This window comes from Bos mutus, chromosome 6, assembly GCF_027580195.1.
Source record: "Bos mutus isolate GX-2022 chromosome 6, NWIPB_WYAK_1.1, whole genome shotgun sequence".
NCBI lineage: Eukaryota > Metazoa > Chordata > Mammalia > Artiodactyla > Bovidae > Bos > Bos mutus.
In genome coordinates, this window is record NC_091622.1 from 21,129,528 (window position 1) to 21,151,200 (window position 21,673).

The window sequence follows — 21,673 nt, forward strand, 5'->3', positions numbered from 1 at the left end:
TTAAAAGCTTATCTTTCTTCCAGGTTTCTATACAGAGCAGAAGAGAACTCTTGAGGCTCCACCTACCTAAATGTCTAATAGTACCGATAACTCGTTAATATTAATGAACGATCTCAAATAATCTTGCTTGAGCAACAATTGTATTTCAATTTCAATAATTTTATCCTTTATAAACCCCAAATATAAGCCTATAAATAATGAATCAAACTAAAATCTATTGTTTGCAATCTTACTGTAGATCCAGATCTGGTGTAATTATTCTTATCTAGCTTACCAAATTGACTTAGGCACTGCAATTGACTGAATTTCTTACTACTTTATGAAGCCTCCTCAATCAATAAGGAAACAATAAAACAGGTAAATATATTATTTAATGTTTCCAAGCCACATTTAAAAGATAATTAATGGATACAAGACTTATTTTAGCAGTTTCGTGGGTTCATGGATTGCTATATCCACTGATAACACATCAAACATATGCATAAACATCTACACAGTCTATCTAATGCATACTATGAATGTGTTCTTTTTACCTGTTGATTGGTTTTCTATAAAAGGTGCCTTCCCATCTTTCTTCATACAGCTAGCCAAAAAGTTGGTAACACTCCAGTGACGACTGTGGTAAAGAAGAAAAAATCTGGGAGCCAGAAAAACAAGTGTGCATACACATGCAAGCACATAGAATGCAGATGGCAAGACAAGGCATTGTTACTGAACACGGAGGATAGCAAGATTCCACCCCATTATCATCCCATTCTCTATACATGGACATCACCAGATGGTCAACACCGAAATCAGATTGATTATATTCTTTGCAGCCAAAGATGGAGAAGCTCTATACAGTCAGCAAAAACAACACCAGGAGCTGACTGTGGCTCAGACCATGAACTCCTTATTGCCAAATTCAGACTTAAATTGAAGAAAGTAGGGAAAACCACTACACCATTCAGGTATGACCTAAATCAAATCCCTTATGATTATACAGTGGAAGTGAGAAATAGATTTAAGGGCCTAGATCTGATAGATAGAGTGCCTGATGAACTATGGAATGAGGTTCGTGACATTGTACAGGAGACAGGGATCAAGACCATCCCCATGGAAAAGAAATGCAAAAAATGCAAAATGGCTGTCTGGGGAGGCCTTACAAATAGCTGTGAAAAGAAGAGAAGTGAAAAGCAAAGGAGAAAAGGAAAGATATAAACATCTGAATGCAGAGTTCCAGAGAATAGCAAGAAGAAATAAGAAAGCCTTCTTCAGTGATCAATGCAAAGAAATAGAGGAAAACATCAGAATGGGAAAGACTAGAGATCTCTTCAAGAAAATCAGAGACACCAAAGGAACATTTCATGCAAAGATGAGCTCGATAAAGGACAGAAATGGTATGGACCTAACAGAAGCAGAAGATATTAAGAAGAGATGGCAAGAATACACAGAAGAAGTATACAAAAAAGATCTTCATGACCCAGATAATTACGATGGTGTGGTCACTGACCTAGAGCCAGACATCCTGGAATGTGAAGTCAAGTGGGCCTTAGAAAGCATCACTATGAACAACGCTAGGGAAGGTGATGGAATTCCAGTTGAGCTATTCCAAATCCTGAAAGATGATGCTGTGAAAGTGGTGCACTCAATCTGCCAGCAAATTTGGAAAACTCAGCAGTGGCCACAGGACTGGAAAAGGTCAGTTTTCATTCCAATCCCAAAGAAAGGCAATGCCAAAGAAGGCTCAAACTACCGCACAATTGCACTCATCTCACACGCTAGTAAAGTAATGCTCAAAATTCTCCAAGCCAGGCTTTAGCGATATGTGAACCGTGAACTTCCTGATGTTCAAGCTGGTCTTAGAAAAGGCAGAGGAACCAGAGATCAAATTGCCAACATCCGCTGGATCATTGAAAAAGCAAGAGAGTTCCAGAAAAGCATCTATTTCTGCTTTATTGACTATGCCAAAGCCTTTGTGTGGATCACAATAAACTGTGGAAAATTCTGAAAGAGATGGGAATACCAGACCACCTGATCTGCCTCTTGAGAAATTTGAATGCAGGTCAGGAAGCAACAGTTAGAACTGGACATGGAACAACAGACTGGTTCCAAATAGGAAAAGGAGTTCATCAAGGCTGTATATTGTCACCCTGTTTATTTAACTTATATGCAGAGAACATCATGAGAAACGCTGGACTGGAAGAAACACAAGCTGGAATCAAGATTGCCGGGAGACATATCAATAACCTCAGATATGCAGATGACACCACCCTTATGGCAGAAAGTGAAGAAGAACTCAAAAGCCTCTTGATGAAAGTGAAAGTAGAGAGTGAAAAAGTTGGCTTAAAGCTCAACATTCAGAAAACGAAGATCATGGCATCCGGTCCCATCACTTCATGGGAAATAGATGGGGAAACAGTGGAAACATGTCAGACTTTATTTTTCTGGGCTTCAAAATCACTACCGATGGTGACTGCAGCCACGAAATTAAAAGACGCTTACTCCTTGGAAGGAAAGTTATGACCAACCTAGATAGCATATTCAAAAGCAGAGACATTACTTTGCCCACAAAGCTTCGTCTAGTCAAAGCTATGGTTTTTCCTTTGGTCATGTATGGATGTGAGAGTTGGACTGTGAAGAAGGCTGAGCGCCGAAGAATTGATGCTTTTGAACTGTGGTGTTGGAGAAGACTCTTGAGAGTCCCTTGGACTGCAAGGAGATCCAACCAGTCCTTTCTGAAGGAGATCAGCCCTGGGATTTCTTTGGAAGGAGTGATGCTGAAGCTGAAACTCCAGTACTTTGGCCACCTCATGCAAAGAGTTGACTCATTGGAAAAGACTCTGATGCTGGGAGGGATTGGGGGCAGGAGGACAAGGGGATGACAGAGGATGAGATGGCTGGATGGCATCACTGACTCGATGGACGTGAGTCTGAGTGAACTCCGGGAGTTGGTGATGGACAGGGAGGCCTGGCGTGCTGCGATTCATGGGGTCGCAAAGAGTCGGACACGACTGAGTGACTGATCTGATCTGATCTGATCATCCCATTCATCTGGATATGTTACAATTGTATTTACCCACAATGTATACTTCCTAGATGGTGCTAGTGGAAAAGAACCCACCTGCCAATGAGGAGATGTAAGAGTTGTGGGCTGGAGGTTGGGAAGAGGGTGTAGCAACCCACTCCAGTATTCTTGCCTCAAGAATCCCATGGGCAGAGGATCCTGGTGGGCTCCAGTCCATAGGGTCACAAAGAGTCAGACGGACAGTACTGAAGCGACTTCGCACGCTCACACATGGTCCTAAAAGTCTTCATATATCTTCTAAATATTTATTAGTGGTCCTTAAAACTCTAGTAAGATACTCATGAAACTTAGTTATTGAAAAAAAAAGACATACTATGTATTTTGGAAGGAGTGTGGGAATCAGTTTGTTGTAATAATTGCTTTTGGAAAATGACCGCAATGAATAAATGGTAATTGCTTTCCTGAGCTGATTAGTTTTAATTTTGAAGTATTTTGAATTCTAGTGTTTCTTTCTGGCCGCCCTCCTGCTCACTACTACTGAAACCACACAGGAGTCTGTCCTTTAATTAATTAGGGTGTAATTAAACAGCAGGTACCTACACAGAAGCTGGAGAGTTGCTTCCATCTGTTCTTCAGGGTCTCCGGGCGGTGACAAGAGTTCCCCCACGAATTTTACCTTAAGTGGTTTTTGTATTTTAATTTTCAGCTATCTCTTTTATAAATTGTTCTTATGATTTCGCTTGATAATTTAACACTTCAAAATTGGAGCCCCTCCAGCATTTACCCTGAAAACATACAAAAAGGGATTACGAAGGGGAGGAGAGAATGTCTTTTATAAAATTCACATTGGCAAACACAATTTTAAAAGTATGTAATTCACTTACTAATGTAAAACAGTGGGCAGACACCATTTCATGAGAGCAATCAATTTTAATTTGAAGATACGCAGGCTTCATAGACATGGAGAAGATTGACAATATTCCAGAATGTAGAGGGTGGGATGAGTTTTAGGGGAGGCATATATTAGTATCTTATTTTTAGCTTGGAAGAGTCCCCAAACTTCCAAAATGAGAAATGTAATTTGTGCTAAAAAAAAAAAAAAAAAGTTTCCAGAAACAAGAAGTAAAAACAGTAACACTTGGTTCTCAGATAACAGGATACACATATCACTTGCTAATGTATATTCTAATTTTTAATGTATCTCTCATATTTCTTCAACAAAACTGCAAGATTCCGGAGAAGACATCTCCTTTGATTCATTTCTTTATCCCCACAGAAGACACTGAAGTGCTCAGTGGCTAGTTGCTGAATGGTAACAATTCAATCAGCTATTTATTTCCTGCCCATTATATAAACCCTACTTTGCCTCTTGATCATATAGTACGTTTATACCTGGGAAAGGCTAGTGCTTTGAATGGTTGTAGAGGTCAGAGCTTGGTTCACTTTGAAAATAAAACTGAAGCATTCTAGTTATGTTTTCAGGACATTTGCCTCTCAAAGAAAAGATTTTGATGAATATCATGCAGGGTAGGGTATTGGGGATGGGAGGACAAAAATAAAGGAAATCCATAAGGTCTGAGGAGAAGGAAATGGCAACCCACTCCAATATTCTTGCCTGGAAAATTCCATGGACAAAGGAGCCTGGTAGGCTACAGTCCATGGGGTCGCAAAAAGTCGGACACGACTTAGCAACTTCACTTCACTCATTTCACTCACTTCATACTTTATCACTGGAGAAGGAAATGGCAACCCACTCCAGTATTCTTGCCTGGAAAATACCATGAACAGAGAAGCCTGGTGGGCCATGGTCCATGGGGTCGCAGAGAGTCGGACACAATTGAAGTGACTGAGCATGCATGCATAAGGTCTGAGTTTATAATAGAAGCTTATTTTGTCTGGATATTAGAAAAACAAATTTATTTGCCTACAGCAGTAAGTTAAAACAATGCCACACTTTAAGAACCAAAAACACAATTATTGATTACAATTTATTATTAAAGTAAACCATCATTCATTGATTCAATAAATACATGTTAACTTATGTGGTGACTAAACACAAACTAGGGCTTCCCTGGTGGCTCAGAGTTTAAAGCATCTGCCTGCAATGCGGGAGACCTGGGTTTAATCCCTAGGTCAGGAAGATCCCCTGGAGAAGGAAATGGCACTCCACTCCAGTATTCTTGCCTGGAGAATCCCATGGACAGAGGAGCCTGGTGGGCTACAGTCCACGGGATCGCAAAGAGTTGGACACGACTGAGTGATTTCACTTTCACTTTAAACACAAACAAATCCCCGCACACATAGAATATAGGCCTTTGTTAAAACTGACAAAATGTTTTTGGGACAAAGAAACTGCAAAAGAGTAAACAGCAAAATAGCTGTAGTAGAGTGTTTTGCCCAGTCAAGCAGACAAGGAAATAACCACTGACTTGAGATGAGAAGAGTCAGTCAGACTTGACCAGGGGGAAAAGGAAGAGTTTCTGAGCCAAGGGAACAGCACAGGCAGAAACTGTAGGTTTCCACAGAACGAGAAGGCTGTTGTGGTTGGTCAGTGAAGGGCAATGGCAGATTCAGCCAAGAGGGTGGTGGCAGTAGGGATGGATTGTTGCAAATTACAGACAGACATACCAGTATTTTTACATGATGTTATGATGGTTTCTACACTTCTCTGAGTTTCATCAATTTTAAATACACACACAGAACCTGACTTGTGAAGGGCAAATAAAGTTTAATATGAACAAGATTTTACATGGTACACGTGAAGGAATGACTTCTGTTACCTAAGGTTTCCTTGCCATTAAAAATCAAAAGGCTATAAATTTAATGCAAAGGAAAGATTAGAAATCTATGCTGTCAGCAGGTGAGCAGAATCAGCTTTATAAAAATTAAAGAGAAGCTGAAGAAGTTATTGAGGTCAATATAGTTAATATGTGTGTGAGCAGTGATAATATAATAATCTGATTAAATGAATATGCTTAATATTGGTGATCTTAACACAAACCTTATAGCAACAACCATCCATAGGCACCTAAAATTGCAAATGAAATATAATTTGCCCAAATTAAAGTATAGTAGAAGTGATTGATGATTTGATCTATTGCAAAGATTAATAATTTTAAGACATGACATTATACATAACAGACATAAGTTATTAAAGGTTATTAACACTATACATTTTGAGATAGAAACAAAACAGAAAAGTTAATTAGGAAATTTGAAAGCAATAAAATACAAAATTCAGACTAGAAAAAAATGATTTCAATGATTCTTAACCATAACTTACCCATTATATAGGATAAAATGACAGTCTATTTCTAAAATTAAGCATTCTATAGATACAGAAAATGATTGCATGATTGCAAGTGACACAATAAATTGTGTGTGTGTGTGTGTGTGTGTATGCTGTTGATGGTGTTATTGTTTACTTGCTCAGTCACATCCAACTCTTTGGTGACCCCATGGGCTGTAGCCCACCAGGCTTCTCTGTCCATGGGATTTCCCAGGCAAGAATCCTGGAGGGGGTTGCCATTTCCTTCCCCAGCGGATCTTTCCGACCACGGATTGAACCTGTGTCTCCTGCATTGGCAGGCAAATTCCTTACTGGGGAGCCACCAGGAAAGTCCTGTGTGTTTGTGTTACCATGTGGGTTATTATATGGTACTGAATGATGCAGTTATAGTAGTAAATTTTACAGAAAAGATCAAGACTCAAATATTGTCTAACTAGTTAGAAAGCTAACTATTATTATGGCCATAATACATGTAAGATGGCAAAATTACTGAAATTCATCTGCTAGAATGAATTTTGGAACAAAGACATTATAAAAGATGAACACTTCGGCTAATTCTCCAGTTGTTACACAGTATGTATTATAATTTAAATACAGTGATAGAGGATGCTGATAGTTTTAGTACCACGCATCTCTAGCCCTATTTCAGGTTTTCAAAGTCAACTCTCAGTTTTCATTCTTTATCCCATTTTAGACTACTACATTTGTACCACTATTTATTGATTCAACAAGTGACTTAAGGTAGATAGCGGAAGGATTTAGCTCTTTTGCAACATTGTCTCCCTTCACTTTCTCTCCATACTATCACCTATTCATAACATTTAATTAATTCAGACAGATATTACATTGTTATGATTATGCAAATGTCATTCACCATTAAATCCTGTAGTTTTGTGTTCTCATTTGTAAACATGTACAGTGAATAGAACATCCAGAAGTTACTCATTGCTTGAGTTTCATCTACTTGTCTGTATATGCTATGATTGATATTCTTCCTCCACCTATTCCAATAGATTTTTAAAATATCTGTTCTCAAATATGAAATATTTCCAAATGCCTCAACTGTTTTATCAGTTCTACAGACTTTATCACTTACCTAGCAGAAACAACTTCCTTATCCAAGTCAGATTTTTAATAAGAACTTTACTCTTTTTGCATGAATCCTCTCCATTTTCCCCATTACTTATCTTTTTTTCTGGAAAACTTCTTATTCCTTCTCCAATACGAATTCTATGCTGTCCCAAAGTCATCAGGAACTTCACTCAACATTTTCATGGCTTGGTTATCTGTTTCCTCAGTTTCTAACTTTGAATCTATTCCCTTGTTCAAATGGAGTACACTTTGAAGCATATATTGTAACTTTCCCTTGCTCTACTTCACGTTAATAATGACTTTGAGTGTAGAATTCAAGATTTTAAATCATTTTTGTTGCAGAATATAGAGGTATTGCTCTATTGTCTTCTAGTGAAGTTCAGGATTCTCGTGTGTGTCTTAGCTGCTCAGTTGCATCTGGCTCTTCGTGACCCCATGAACTGTAGCCCGCCAGGCTCCTCTGTCCATGGAATTCTCCAGACAATACTGGAGTGGGTTGCTATTTCTTCTTACTTGTTTTTGATTCTCAAGTCTTTGCCTGAGACAAGTATTGCTCTTATTTGGGGATCTTTTATTTTATCCCTAGTGTTAAAAATTCACGATGATGTGATTTAGCATTTATATTTCATCTTTTGTACTGTGGGACACTTACTATATGAAGACTAATGCTTTGAGTTCTGGAAATGCTCTTTTATTTCTCTGATACTTTCCTGTCTTTCAGTTTCTTAAAAAATATGTGAGACTCTCCCCTCTGAATTGATATTCTAATATCCATATATACACATGGATATATCCAAATACATATGATTGTTGCAAGGATCAAGTGAAATAATGTGCAAGTATTTAATAAAAGTCAGACACTGTAATCCATACCTTTTGTTTTCCAATGTTCTGAGTACCACATGTACCTACACCAAAGCCAATGAACTAATGGGTGAACACTCCCAACTGAAAGGCATCCCTGCTACTTGAGTTTTGCTTTCATGAGATCCATCTGTAGGCCAGATATCAAGAGAGTACACAGATTATTCTCTGGACTTTTATCTGCTATCCCCTGGTCTCATATATTTGTACAGTCTTAACTGACAGAGGATGAGATGACTGGATGGCATCACTGACTCGATGGACGTGAGTCTGAGTGAACTCCGGGAGTTGGTGATGGACAGGGAGGCCTGGCGTGCTGTGATTCATGGGGTCGCAAAGAGTCGGACACGACTGAGTGACTGATCTGATCTGAACTGATCAAATTTTATTTGCTTTTTTATGACATATGTATGACTGCTTCTAGAAAAATCTCTTGCCATTTTTCAGCCATATTTTTTCTATATCTGTGTAGTATTTTCTTGCACTTTGTGTCATTTGTAGTCTTTATATTTACAGGAAACCATTTTCCTAATATTAGGGTAAAATTATTCACCAATCCACTATTTTCTCAGAAATAATTTGTGTTCTGATAGAACAACGATTATAATATTATACCTACAATACATACCTAATGCCAGGGAAGTGTTATTGAAGAATAACTGTCGATACTCCAAGATATACAAATATAAAATAATTTTTAAGATAATTGAAAGTAAAAGTTAAGCAGGTGATACTGTCTGATTCAGCTGATATGGTAATAAATTTCCAAAAAGATGACGCAAAATTTAAAAATTAAACCATGGAATATGTCATTTGGTATGTAGCTTAATTGAATCACTAAGAATGATTGTATTTGGCTAAGAAACATATGAATTTTGCCCCCACACTTTTTTTAAGTCATTACAAATGAATATGTTCTATATAAATTGATATTTAAGCATACAGCAATATGATGATATAGATTCTAGAATTTTATTATTCTTGCCACTTTTATAATATTGTTTAGAGTTTAAGATTTGAGTATTTCCTATATGGCAACATTTGTAGATGCTAAGCTGCAAATTTGTGGTCTCTTGTTAGTGAAACAAAAGACATATTTCAAACATACTGTGATAATTGTCACACCTCCTTTTCCACGTCAAAACTGCTTTGCATCTCTATTCCTCTTTTGCACTTTTTAATTTAAAATTTCTGTGTATGCCTTCATCTTATCATCTCATCTTCTTTCATATACATTTCTCTTAATTCTGGGAGGTCTTTCATTGTTTAAAATAAGCTTGCCCTGTTATTCTCTTGCTCTCCTTCTCTCAATTCTGTACCTGTTCTGCCTTGATTTATGCTCTAAAAGACATGCTCCCAAGGACTGTACTCCCAAGGTCAGGGCTTGGTGCTGCCCAGGCTTATACGTTGTTCTGTCCGTGTTAAGCGAGAAGAGGAGATAAGAGGCTACAGGGAGTTCAGCTTTCCCTCCACTTTCCCTCTCTGCTGTGGGCCATGTTTCTCTCAGCGGCTGATTGCTGAGTAGCCTCTGTGCCCACTGGGGCCCTCTGTTTCTTTCCCTCTCTTCTTCAGATCTATAGCTGGGAAGAGGGAAAACATTCTTTGTTGGTTTATTTACTGCTACTTAAACCTTTGAAAACAGTCCTTTATTTTACATTATTTGATAAAATGCTAGTGCTCATCTTTCCTGTCCTGACAACTCATTAAAAAACTACTTATTTTCTTAAGTCATAATTACATATCAATGTATCTCTCTGTATCTATCCATCATCTAACCTCTTCCTTTTATCTCAAGCTCTCTTTCACTAGGAAACCCACAATTTCTAGAAGTAAAGTGAATATAATATGACTTTGACACTCAGGTACAATATTTCTCTGAAATTCCCCTATGACCTTCTGTAATCTCAAGCCAATGATATTATTTATGACTTCCTTCTTCATATTTCTTAGGTGATTAACCCTGATGATCACTTGTTTATGAATACTCTTTTCTTCATTGTTCTCTTTTAATTCCCTTTCATCTTTCTCTTTTCATGGCTCTACCGTCTTTCCTCTGTCTCTTCAATGTGACACTTTTCAAAATTCTACTCATCCTTCCGGGTACTCTCTTGGACCTAATGATCACAGGTAAATCTCCAAACCTGCGCCATTTGCTGAATTCTGTATCTCATTTAACTGTATAACACTTTCACCATCACTCCTTCTCAAAACCTAGAATCACCTTAACTTCTTCTTTTCTCCCTTTACATAAACTCAAATGACTTACTTTCATATCTATCTCAACATCATCTCTTTCCTTTCCCTCTTCCTTCAGCCGAGTGAAGGCGTTATTTCTTCTATTGATATATTGTATTGTTAATATTATAGGTATTTCCTCCCAGATTTTTCTAACTACAGTTTTTCCTGGGTGCTATGATTTCCAGTGCTGATTACACTGCTCAAGATTCCTTACTGGCTCTCTGTGACATAAATCTAGGTTTCTAAATGTGATGCTAACGACTCAACTTGATTTGGCCCCAATGTGACTCTCCAATTAATCTTAGCCTTCACCAATTTCCTAACTCACTTCACTGTTTTTTCTCAACCTGTCCCCTTCAAGCTGGTATAACTTTCTCCTCTAAATTCATTTCTCAAAAGCATGTCTATATTTGAGATTTAACACTAATCATGCTCTACTTCTTGATCTCCACTCAAAACTAGATTTTTTTTCCCTCCTAGTACTCCAACAACAAAAATATCAACTTTTAAAAATTACTAGCTGCATTCCTTTACAGATATGAAAAGTGCAAATTTATCTCATATATTATTCTGTGTGCAACAGATGACACAAATTATATTATCACTGTATTCCTCAAAGGTCTAGCAAAGCACCTAGAAGAATGAGGACCTTCATCTAATTACAGTAATTTATATTTGGATGGGTTCAGTTCACTAGGGCTCACTGAGATGCTTCTATGAATATTGCCAGATTCCCTAAATTCTCAGCATTAAGTCAATTAACCTTATCTTTGGTAATGCTCTCTTCTGTTGTAACCGAAAGCAATGCTGGTGATTGCTCAATGTAATTGAATGTGCCAAAAGTTCAGTTGTTCAGATTCTCCATAGACTACCAAGACAGATGGTCAACTGGCAGGAGCCCAGAAACACTAGTTCTACCTATTAAGAGCCATCTAAACAACTAAATCTTACAAATCCTGACATAACCATTATGTTCTATTATGACAATTTGCTAATAGTCACAACCATTTTCAAATAACAGTATTTCTTAAGGACATGTATTTGGATGGCTGAAAATTACTTTAGAACTTGGATTTTAAGAATCACAACATTTATAATATCTTCTTCCTAGCTTTGTCACTACTTTTACTTTGACATTTTTAGCTAAGTGCTTCATTATGTGGGAGAGGACACTATACCTTGAACTGTTTCAATTCAGTCTTGATTTAAAAATACTAAATTGGAAACTGTGCAATAAAGGACATTTACATCATACCAAAGTTATAAATCAGTCAGTCAGCAAATAAGAGCCCAAGTACCAGAGGCAGGTAATACAAGAATCCAAAATGAATTCTATTCTCAGAGGTGACAGAGTACTGATTCTCTAGCATGCTTGGAGGAGGCCCTGAGGTTAGATCAGCTTGGATGGAATTTCCTGTTTTGCTGCATGAAATTTCCATGATGAAAATGGAAGATGGGAGAAGAAAGGGGGAAGAAAAGAATAAAATAAATGAATAGAAAATACCTCACAAAAGTTGCATGGTTTCAAATTCCAGATAGAGTTTTAAATAGAAATAAGTAAAACCACATTAACATGAGACAGCCCTTTCAATTTGGGTTTTATTTTCACTGTGGTGATCATGTTCACACGTGCATTAAAAAAAGGTGAGAATTGAAACAGTAATTTGATTTAAAAAGACTCTTAACAAAGAACCACTTATTTCTTAAAGTACAAGATGTTTGTGGTCAAGAACATCTACCAGAAGAATATCTAAATTCTAAAATGTGACTAGTCTGATTGTACCAACTCAATTTATCATGAAAAAATAATAATAATACTGGTATTTCTGGGACTTTGTTTAGAAGCAGTGACAAGTAATGGTTACATAATTTTAAAAATCTAAAATTTAGTTTTTTAATATTTTGACTCAGGCCTTCTGTTGTTCACTTGACTTGTTAAGGTCATGTTATAATGTCTGAAAGTTTTTTTTTTTTAATAATGTGAATGGTATTACTTATACTTTCTTATTTCAACAACATAGCAGCAAATCCACAGATTTACAACTTACAGGAAAATATAAGCATTTATTATGAGTATTAAATTCCTATTAGTTCAAATATCTACTGTATTATTCTCATTCGAGAAACATTTTAAAACAAGTAATGATATTAACTATCTAATGGCTGCTGTGTGTGAGGTTAAAAATTTTAGAAGTAAACACAAAAGAATAATATAGGAAATCACACTCTCCAATGTCTATACTATTTTTGAGATTAATTTAAATAAGAAAAAATAAAAACAATACTCCCCCAAAAGAAGATGATGAAGAATATCAGTTTTTCCAATAGCAGATTAAAAAACCACAGGGTGAAAAATTCGTGGCTGTAAAACTGTGAAGGTTTTTATTCTTAGAAGATATAAATCAGGATTACTATTAGGTCCAGAGCATTACACAGAATTTTAAAGAGAGCATTAGAGGGGTAGTAGCTGGCAATCCTTTGTGTTTGTAGCCTAAAAGCAAATTAGATTTGCTTTTTTTCCACCATCGAATATATCCCCAGAATTAGAAAAAAATTATTTTCTTCCTTGCATTTTTTTTCTGAATAAACAATTAATGAATAGTAAAACCATCCACCACCCTTGTGAAGGCTTTTGTCTAGGAAATATTTGTGAGCTCTTGTCATGCATTACAGGTACCAACTTCTCAAACTTTATCTAATTGGTCTGGTGCTTATCTTTTTCTCATCATACTATTCTAGCATACATATATATTTTTAAAAATAGGATGGCTCTGTGTTGTATGTCACTTCCAGTATTTATTTATTTCTTTATTTTTAGAAACTTGTAGAACACACTGTGGAGAAGGCAATGGCACCCCACTCCAGTACTCTTGCTTGGAAAATCCCATGGAGAGAGGAGCCTGGTAGGCTGCAGTCCATGGGGTCGCTAAGAGTCAGACACGACTGAGCGACTTCACTTTCACCTTTCACTTTCATGCATTGGAGAAGGAAATGGCAACCCACTCTAGTGTTCTTGCCTGGAGAATCCCAGGGACGGGGGAGCCTGGAGGGCTGCCGTCTATGGGGTCGCACAGAGTTGGACACGATTGAAGCGACTTAGCAGCAGCAGCAGCTGCAGAACACACTGAGGAAGGGAAATTTTTCAAAAATGAAAGAGGCTGCAGGAAAACTTAGAAAGGGTAGTGGGAACAGCAGAAGGCAGCCTCTGGGTCGTGACAATATAATGCTTCTAAATGACAAACTTGCTGGTTTAGCTAAATCAGATAAGGGGAGGACCCCACTGTTACTGCCTACCTTCTCAATGGGGTTGCCTGTATCGCAGTCAAGTCAATCCTCCAGTGACCAATATGGATCATCAAGATGGTTGAACTGACTCCGCTGTGCCTGACGGTCTGTTGGCTGGGACACACATTCACAGCAAGATATGCACAGGAATATTAATTATGGAGACAAGCGAGAAGCATGAGACTGCACGCTGGAAACTCTCGCAGAAAGCCGCAGTCGGCTCACGCGGAGTTCCCCGCACACTCGGCAGCGCTCCTGCTCACTGAGCACAGGCGGGGCTGTCGCCCTGCTGCTTTATGTTAATTAGAGAATAAATAAGTGGCCAACTGGAGTCTGTGGGCATATGTTGGTCAACTGTCTCTGTCTAATTAGGTTGTAAGCCCACTGGGCAGGGGCCTCGTTTAAATCTATGTTCTGGAAAGCACTTAGTGCCTTCGTTGAGACTCAGTGAATGTGAGAGACTAGGGCAAATGACTGAGGTTTAATAAGCAAGAAAAAACTTCTAAGAATGTGTGCGTGTGAAAGAGAGAGAGAGAGAGTGAGTATGGTATCTTGTAGAAGGTTAACTGAATCCTTTGGGCAAAGAATGGAATTTTACTTTTGATGTTGTTTAGTCACTAAGTTGTGTCCAACTCTTTTGCAGACCCTATGGACTGTAGCCAGTCAGGCTCCTTTGTCCCTGGGATTCTCCAGGCAAGAATCCTGGAGTGGGTTGCCATTTCCTCCTCCAGAGGATCTTCCCAACACAGGGATGAACCTGCATCTCCTGCACTGGCAGACAGATTCTTTACCACTGGGCAACCAGGGAAGTCCTTACTTTCAATAGAAGTATGTTAATATGTGGCTCTATAATAAACATACTATGTTATTTATATAAAGTTTGTATATTATTCAATAGTTTTATAATTTAATAAAATCAATACTATATAACATGATATATATAATTTAGAAATGATGTCAAGCATTTACAAATGTAATAAACATAAACATCAAATTGAATAAATATTCATTTAATTTGAGTTGGGAAAGATTCTTGAGAGTCCCTTGGACTGCAAGGAGATCCAACCAGTCAATTCTAAAGGAAATCAGTCCTGAATATTCATTGGAAGGACTGATGTAGCTGAAGCTCAAATACTTTGGCCACCTGATGCGAAGAACTGACTCATTGGAAAAGACCCTGATGCTGGATAAGATAGAAGGCAGGAGGAGAAGGGGAAGGCACAGGAGATGGTTGGGTGGCATCACTGACTCAATGGACATGAGTTGAGTAAGCTCTGGGAGTTGGTGATGGACAGGAAAGCCTGGAGTGCTACAGTCCATGGGGGTCACAAAGAGTTGGATGGCTGAACGACTGAACAACAAATCTGAATACTTATACCATATACTGCATGTGTGTGTGAGTGTATGTTATACATGTAAGTGTGGGTGTGTGCATTTGTTTTTATAGACAGCAATAATGTACTGTATGGTGAATTTAAATGGATGCATAGTTAACTAAGTATTCAAACATTCATTAAAATGTCTAAACAGTGGGGATTCTCTATTTTATATTTTTGGTTATGTAATTCAGGAAAGTCTCTTGTCTTCTCCTGTGTCCTCTGATGTCTGTCACTCCATCATGTCTATTGCTCTTAGTTCCAGAATAGTGTGGGTAATTGCCAGAAAGCAGAAATTAAAATACATACTAATAAGATGTGTTTATTGGACTTTTTGTGTTTAAAGATTCCTTCTTTGCTGCCTAGCCATCATTTACTTCTTTGAACACCTACAGCATTAAATAATATACTATCTTCCATTCCCAAGTGTGTACATGTGAATGCATTTGTCTGTAACGCATTTTTTTTCCTCAAGAGGCTATAAGATAGCCAAGGACCAAACCTTATTTTATGTTTCTAACATTCCCCCTTGTTGCCAGCCAAAGCGGTTTCTAACAAATACCTGATGTTTATCTACTATGTATTTTATGATTTCTACATTAAGGCAAATTTGATAATTTTGTGAATAGTTAAACTGCTTTATACTTTGATAAGTATTAGCATATACATTTTTCTAGTAGTCATGTATGGATGTGAGAGTTGGACTGTGAAGAAAGCTGAGCGCAGAAGAATTGATGCTTTTGAACTGTGGTGTTGGAGAAGACTCTTGAGAGTCCCTTGGACTGCAAGGAGATCCAACCGGTCCATTCTAAATGAGATCAGTCCTGGGTGTTCTTTGGAAGGACTGATGCTAAAGCTGAAACTCCAGTACTTTGGCCACCTCATGCAAAGAGTTGACTCATTGGAAAAGACTCTGATGCTGAGAGGGATTGAGGGCAGGAGGAGAAGGGGACAACAGAGGATGAGACGGCTGGATGGCATCACTGACTCAATGGACATGAGTCTGAGTGAACTCCAGGAGTTGGTGATGGACAGGGAGGCCTGGTGTGCTGTGATTCATGGGGTCGCAAAGAGTCGGACACGACTGAGAGACTGAACTGAACTGAACTGAACTGAGCATATATATAACAGATAAGGAATAAAGCACTGGCTCTGGCAAGAAGAACCTGGCTTAATGTATTTACTCATGTTCAGTTCTAGAATGTAGATATTAATGTCCCCTAAACACTGATATTATTAGGAAAAATATTGTCTAAAGCACCTACCTTTTACATTCTCTTCCCCTATATTTAAAGAATTTGATATTTTAGAATATAATCAAAAATATATGTTGGTTTTAAGGCCAAATTTAAATTTTCTTCCATGGATCTCTTATGCTGCCTGATGGAGATCCGCTGAAGATGGAAGGCAGGCATTTGCAGAGATAGAAGTTATGACAAAGAGGGCCTATGGTTCGGTTATTGTCCTCCTTTATATTTGTTGAGAATAAAGTGAGGTTTAAGAATTATTAGGTTAATTTATTCACTTAGGCATTTCCTTTTGTACTACATAGTTTGAAGCAGCCACCTGCATATATCAGTTTTGCCTGATAAAGTATCCACACGCTGCGTGTTCAGTCTTCATCTGAAAGCTTTTGTTCCTGTTGCTCTCTGCCTTACTGCCCTCTGTCTTTTCCTTCTTCCTCCTCACAGTGAAAACCACCGGCTCACAAAGTAATGCTTTAGACTCCCAGGAATAATTCTAGGAAAAGAGGTCAAATCCCCCCCAAAATAATCCTCAGACACACCAAAGCAAACCAAGAACTCACCTATGAAAAATAAACTCCTGCTTTATTTCTGAATCCCTGTCTTGGCCTCATTCTGCTCTTCTCCTATCTACCTTCCATTAACTATGTGAAAAAAAACAACTGAGGTTTAGTACACTCTGCTCTCCTTTTTACAAAATACCTGACCATGTTCTGGTAACTTTCTGGATATCAGAGTCACCTTCCACAGCTCATATGCCCTTGTGGATCTGCCCCCAGAGATTGGAGAATAGTAACTGCCCACAGCTTGGTGTCTGGAGTAGAGCTTCTCACTGATAGAGCTCCTGCCATTGGCTACTGTCCCCCTGGGATTTCCAAGCTTAGCTTTCCCTAGAATCCTAATATTCTTTCCTCTTCACAGAGACACATATTTGTTACTTTGTTTCAGGCTTTGTCTGTCCTTCACTTTCCTTTCCCCAGAATTAGTAAATATTGGCTACTAAATTTTTACTTTAATATCTCCTTGGATGGCACCCTTGCATAGTGGATATGTCTTTTTAAATCAACAAAAGTATCAAGAGTTGGTCTAGTGTCTAGAACTGGATGCTGCTCACCTGTCCTTTCCTTTTTAACTTGTGTAATTCCTTCTCATCTATGATTTTTTTTAATATCCTCTTTAATAAAACCTTGTAAAATCAGTTTAAAACCCATCAACATTCCATGAATCCTCCAAACGAAATCAGTCTTTATCTCACTTTCTCTTTTCAACACTCCAGCCATCAGTCAGTGTTTTGCAAACTTACATGCCACCTCCCCAATTAAACAGAATTTCCTAAATAATGATAACTAAAATTATTATTGCAACTTTAATCTAAATGTGACTATACACTAAGCCCTTACATAACCACTTTCTATTCATTATCTCATTTGCACTTTATGACATCCGTTTGTAGTAAGCATTATGTCCATTTTTAATGCAGAAAACGAGCATTATAGAGAATAAGTTCATTGACCAATGTCCTCCAGCTAGGAACAAAAGAGCCAGATAATTTTTCTACTTTTTTGCTTACTATTTTGTAAAATATATTTATGTTTTTATTATTTGCCTCCTCCTCCACTAGAATGTAAATCCTTAAGGACAGAGATTTTAATCTGTTCTATTCACTGCTGTGTCTACAATAGCACTTGGCCTCTAGTACAGTCTCTGTCTCTGCCTCTCTCTTTCTCTCTCTCTATATATAGATATATATATACACACCCATGCATCATAAAATAATTAAGTAAATTATGTAAGTTCCAATGAAGAGTACAACACAAACGTTTTTCATCCCCCAAGGCCTGCCTCAAATGCCACACTGTGAATCTTTCCTAGACTTTCCACCCATCTGCCAAACTAGAAGTGATCTTACTCTTCCATATACTCTAGCTCTTTCACAGCAGTGATCAGTCTTATAGTTCATCATTTACCTGTTGGTCTAAGTACAAATATGGGCTTCCCTGGTGACTCAGTGGTAAAGAATCTGCCTGCCAATGAAGGAAACATGAGTTTGATCCCTGGGTCAGGAAGATCCCTTGGAAAAGGAAATGGCAAGCCATTAGAGTAATCCTGCCTGGGAAATCCCATGGACAGAGGAACCTGGCGGGCTACAGTCTATGGGGTCACAAAAGAGTCAGACACAACTTAGCGACTAAACGACTAAGTACAAATAAATGTAAAGCCCTTTTCAACATAAAAAACCCTCCAAATTAAAAAAAAGTTTTTTTTAAAATTTTAAAAAATGTTAAAGTATGTATTTATTTTGTTTTTATTCAACCTGCCTTCTCAAAGAAGACAATGAAGAAAAAGATAACCAGGCAGCCTCATATGTGCCTCAAGTTCAAAAAGTCACTTTTCAAAGAAGGAAAGGGCACCAGGGTCCAATTGGAACATGGCTTTGTTTTCTGTGACTTCCAGCTGCCACACAGGCATGACAAAGCCAGCGTCAGGCACATTCTTCCCCTCCAAGAAGGTGTAGTTAGGTGTGGTTGGTGAAGGAAGGGACGCCATGGTTCAGTGGAGCACAGTATAATGGGATGGACCATCCCGGTGGAGACCCCAACACCAGTATGGCACAGCTGCCCCTCACCTGAGACAACCTATGCTTTTCTCTAGTATGAATAGAAAGAAGGATCAGTTCAGTTCAGTCGCTCAGTCATGTCCGACTCTTTGCGACCCCATGAATCGCAGCACACCAGGCCTCCCTGTCTATCACCAACTCCCGGAGTTCACCCAGACTCACATCCATCGAGTCAGTGATGCCATCCAGCCATCTCATCCTCTGTCATCCCATTCTCCTCCTGCCCCCAATCCCTCCCAGCATCAGAGTCTTTTCCAACGAGTCAACTCTTCGCATAAGGTGGCCAAAGTACTGGAGTTTCAGCTTTAGCATCATTCCTTCCAAAGAAATCCCAGGGCTGATCTCCTTCAGAATGGACTGGTTGGATCTCCTTGCAGTCCAAGGGACTCTCAAGAGTCTTTTCCAACACCACAGTTCAAAAGCACCAATTCTTCGGCGCTCAGCCTTCTTCACAGTCCAACTCTCACATCCATACATGACCAAAGGAAAAACCATAGCCTTGACTAGACAGACCTTTGTTGACAAAGTAATGTCTCTGCTTTTGAATATGCTATCTAGGTTGGTCATAACTTTCCTTCCAAGGAGTAATCATCTTTTAATTTCATGGCTGAAATCACCATCTGCAGTGATTTTGGAGCCCAGAAAAATAAAGTCTGACACTGTTTCCACTGTTTCCCCATCTATTTCCCATGAAGTGATGGGACCGGATACCATGGATATATTTTACATATATACATATATATGCATGTAAAATATTTACACTAATATGTGTCCTATAAAATATTATATCTAATATATATTCACTATGTATATTTTAGAAAGACTATACATAACCCCATGTTGTACCCCTTTCCTGATTGATCAATTTTATATATATTAACAATATATACATATTATATATACTAATATATATTTACACACTAAAAGAGCATGTAGAATATAACATATACTCGATCAGTAAGTAAAGGCACACAACATGAAATTCAGAATCTAAATACCTCTTTTATATTAAAAAATTATACAAATTGTATTTTATCATTACTTTTTAATTATTTTAAAAATAAGAAAATTTAGATAAAATAATAAGATCCATTGTAAAATATCTAAATCAATTTTTCTTTGTTGACGCAAGTGAATAGAGTATAGGTATGAAATTCTGAAAGCAACCAGAATCCAAAAAGTAAGAAGATGAAAGTAATAACATTTTTGCTTACTGGTACTAATGTCCACAGCCTCTAGGGCAGGTTTGAGAAAAATTCCTAAGAAAAAAAATTTTTAATAAATAAAACTGTGTAGACACCTTCTTGATTACACACTCAAAATACTGATTGAGGAAGATACAACTCTAAAGTTAAATCACAGATTTTATATTGTTAAAAAAAAAAAAAATCAGCATGGTAACACCAAACATCTTTCCAGAATCTTTGGGGACTTTTGAATTTTCTATTGAGAAATCTAGGTTTTTAAAATTGTTTTAAGCACTCTGATTACTAATTAAAATATGCATTTATATCAGTGAAATCAGATTTGAAGGGGCTTTCCTTGTGGCTCAGCTGGTAAAGAATCCACCTGCAATGCAGGAGACCTGGGTTCAATCCCTGGGTTGGGAAAATTCCTCGGAGAAGGGAACAGCTACCTACTGCAGTGTTCTACCTGAAGAATTTCATGGACTGTTTAGTCCATGGGGTCGCAAAGAGTCAGACATGACTGAACAACTTTCACTTTGACTTTTACTGTGATAGCATACTCTTTCCATGAGAATATTTTTATTTCAAAAATATGGATTAAAAATGACATAATAATAACTCATTTCATTCATGTTTAACAAGAAATAATCTTCCAATGATTTGCTTAACAAAAAGTAAAATGGTAAACTACCAAACCAAACAAACCAAGAAATAACAGTTCCACCAGGAAACAAAAAAGACTTTCTTCTCTAAGACAGTGTCTATACAGTATCAAATATACTAATCAGACAGATGTCATGATGGGGATAGTAGGCCTGTTTTTCTTCTTTCAAAATCCTGGTGAAGCCACCAATGAAAGAAAATGAAGTCATAAGGATAAAAATGGTTAACTCACCTCTTTATCTCCTTTTCATTTTCTCTGAAATATTTTTAGTATGTAGTGTTAGGTCCAAATGGACTTAAGATATTTATAAATTATAATGATAAAACAGACACCATGACTTTATTCCTGATTTCATGTGCACAAAAAAACACCATTATGTTACTTGTGGGATTTTCTCTATCCTTTTCTTTCTTAATTTATTTTTGAGATGACATTTTTAGGATTGTGGGCAGATAATTGGTTTTCTGCAATAAGGCTCTTTTTCTTGAATAACTGATCCAACAAATAATACCTTGTAGAAAGTGAGCTACCTGGTGTGAGGTACAAGCAGGTAGGATGTGGCAAGTGTTTGAAAAATAATTGCCAGATTATTTTAAATTTCGGAGTGGCCCAAGATTGAGACTTCTAATTGCTATGCCAAATTTCATTGCCTTTTCCTATTGGTTTACCCTGGAAAATGTACTCAGAATCAAATTTCTTTGTTTCATACATATTAAGATTAATTATTTCCATATACAAAGCACTGTTGTGGGTGTCAGTATATAAACAGTATTGAGAGAGACAAAGCCCCTAACCTCACAGTGCTTACCT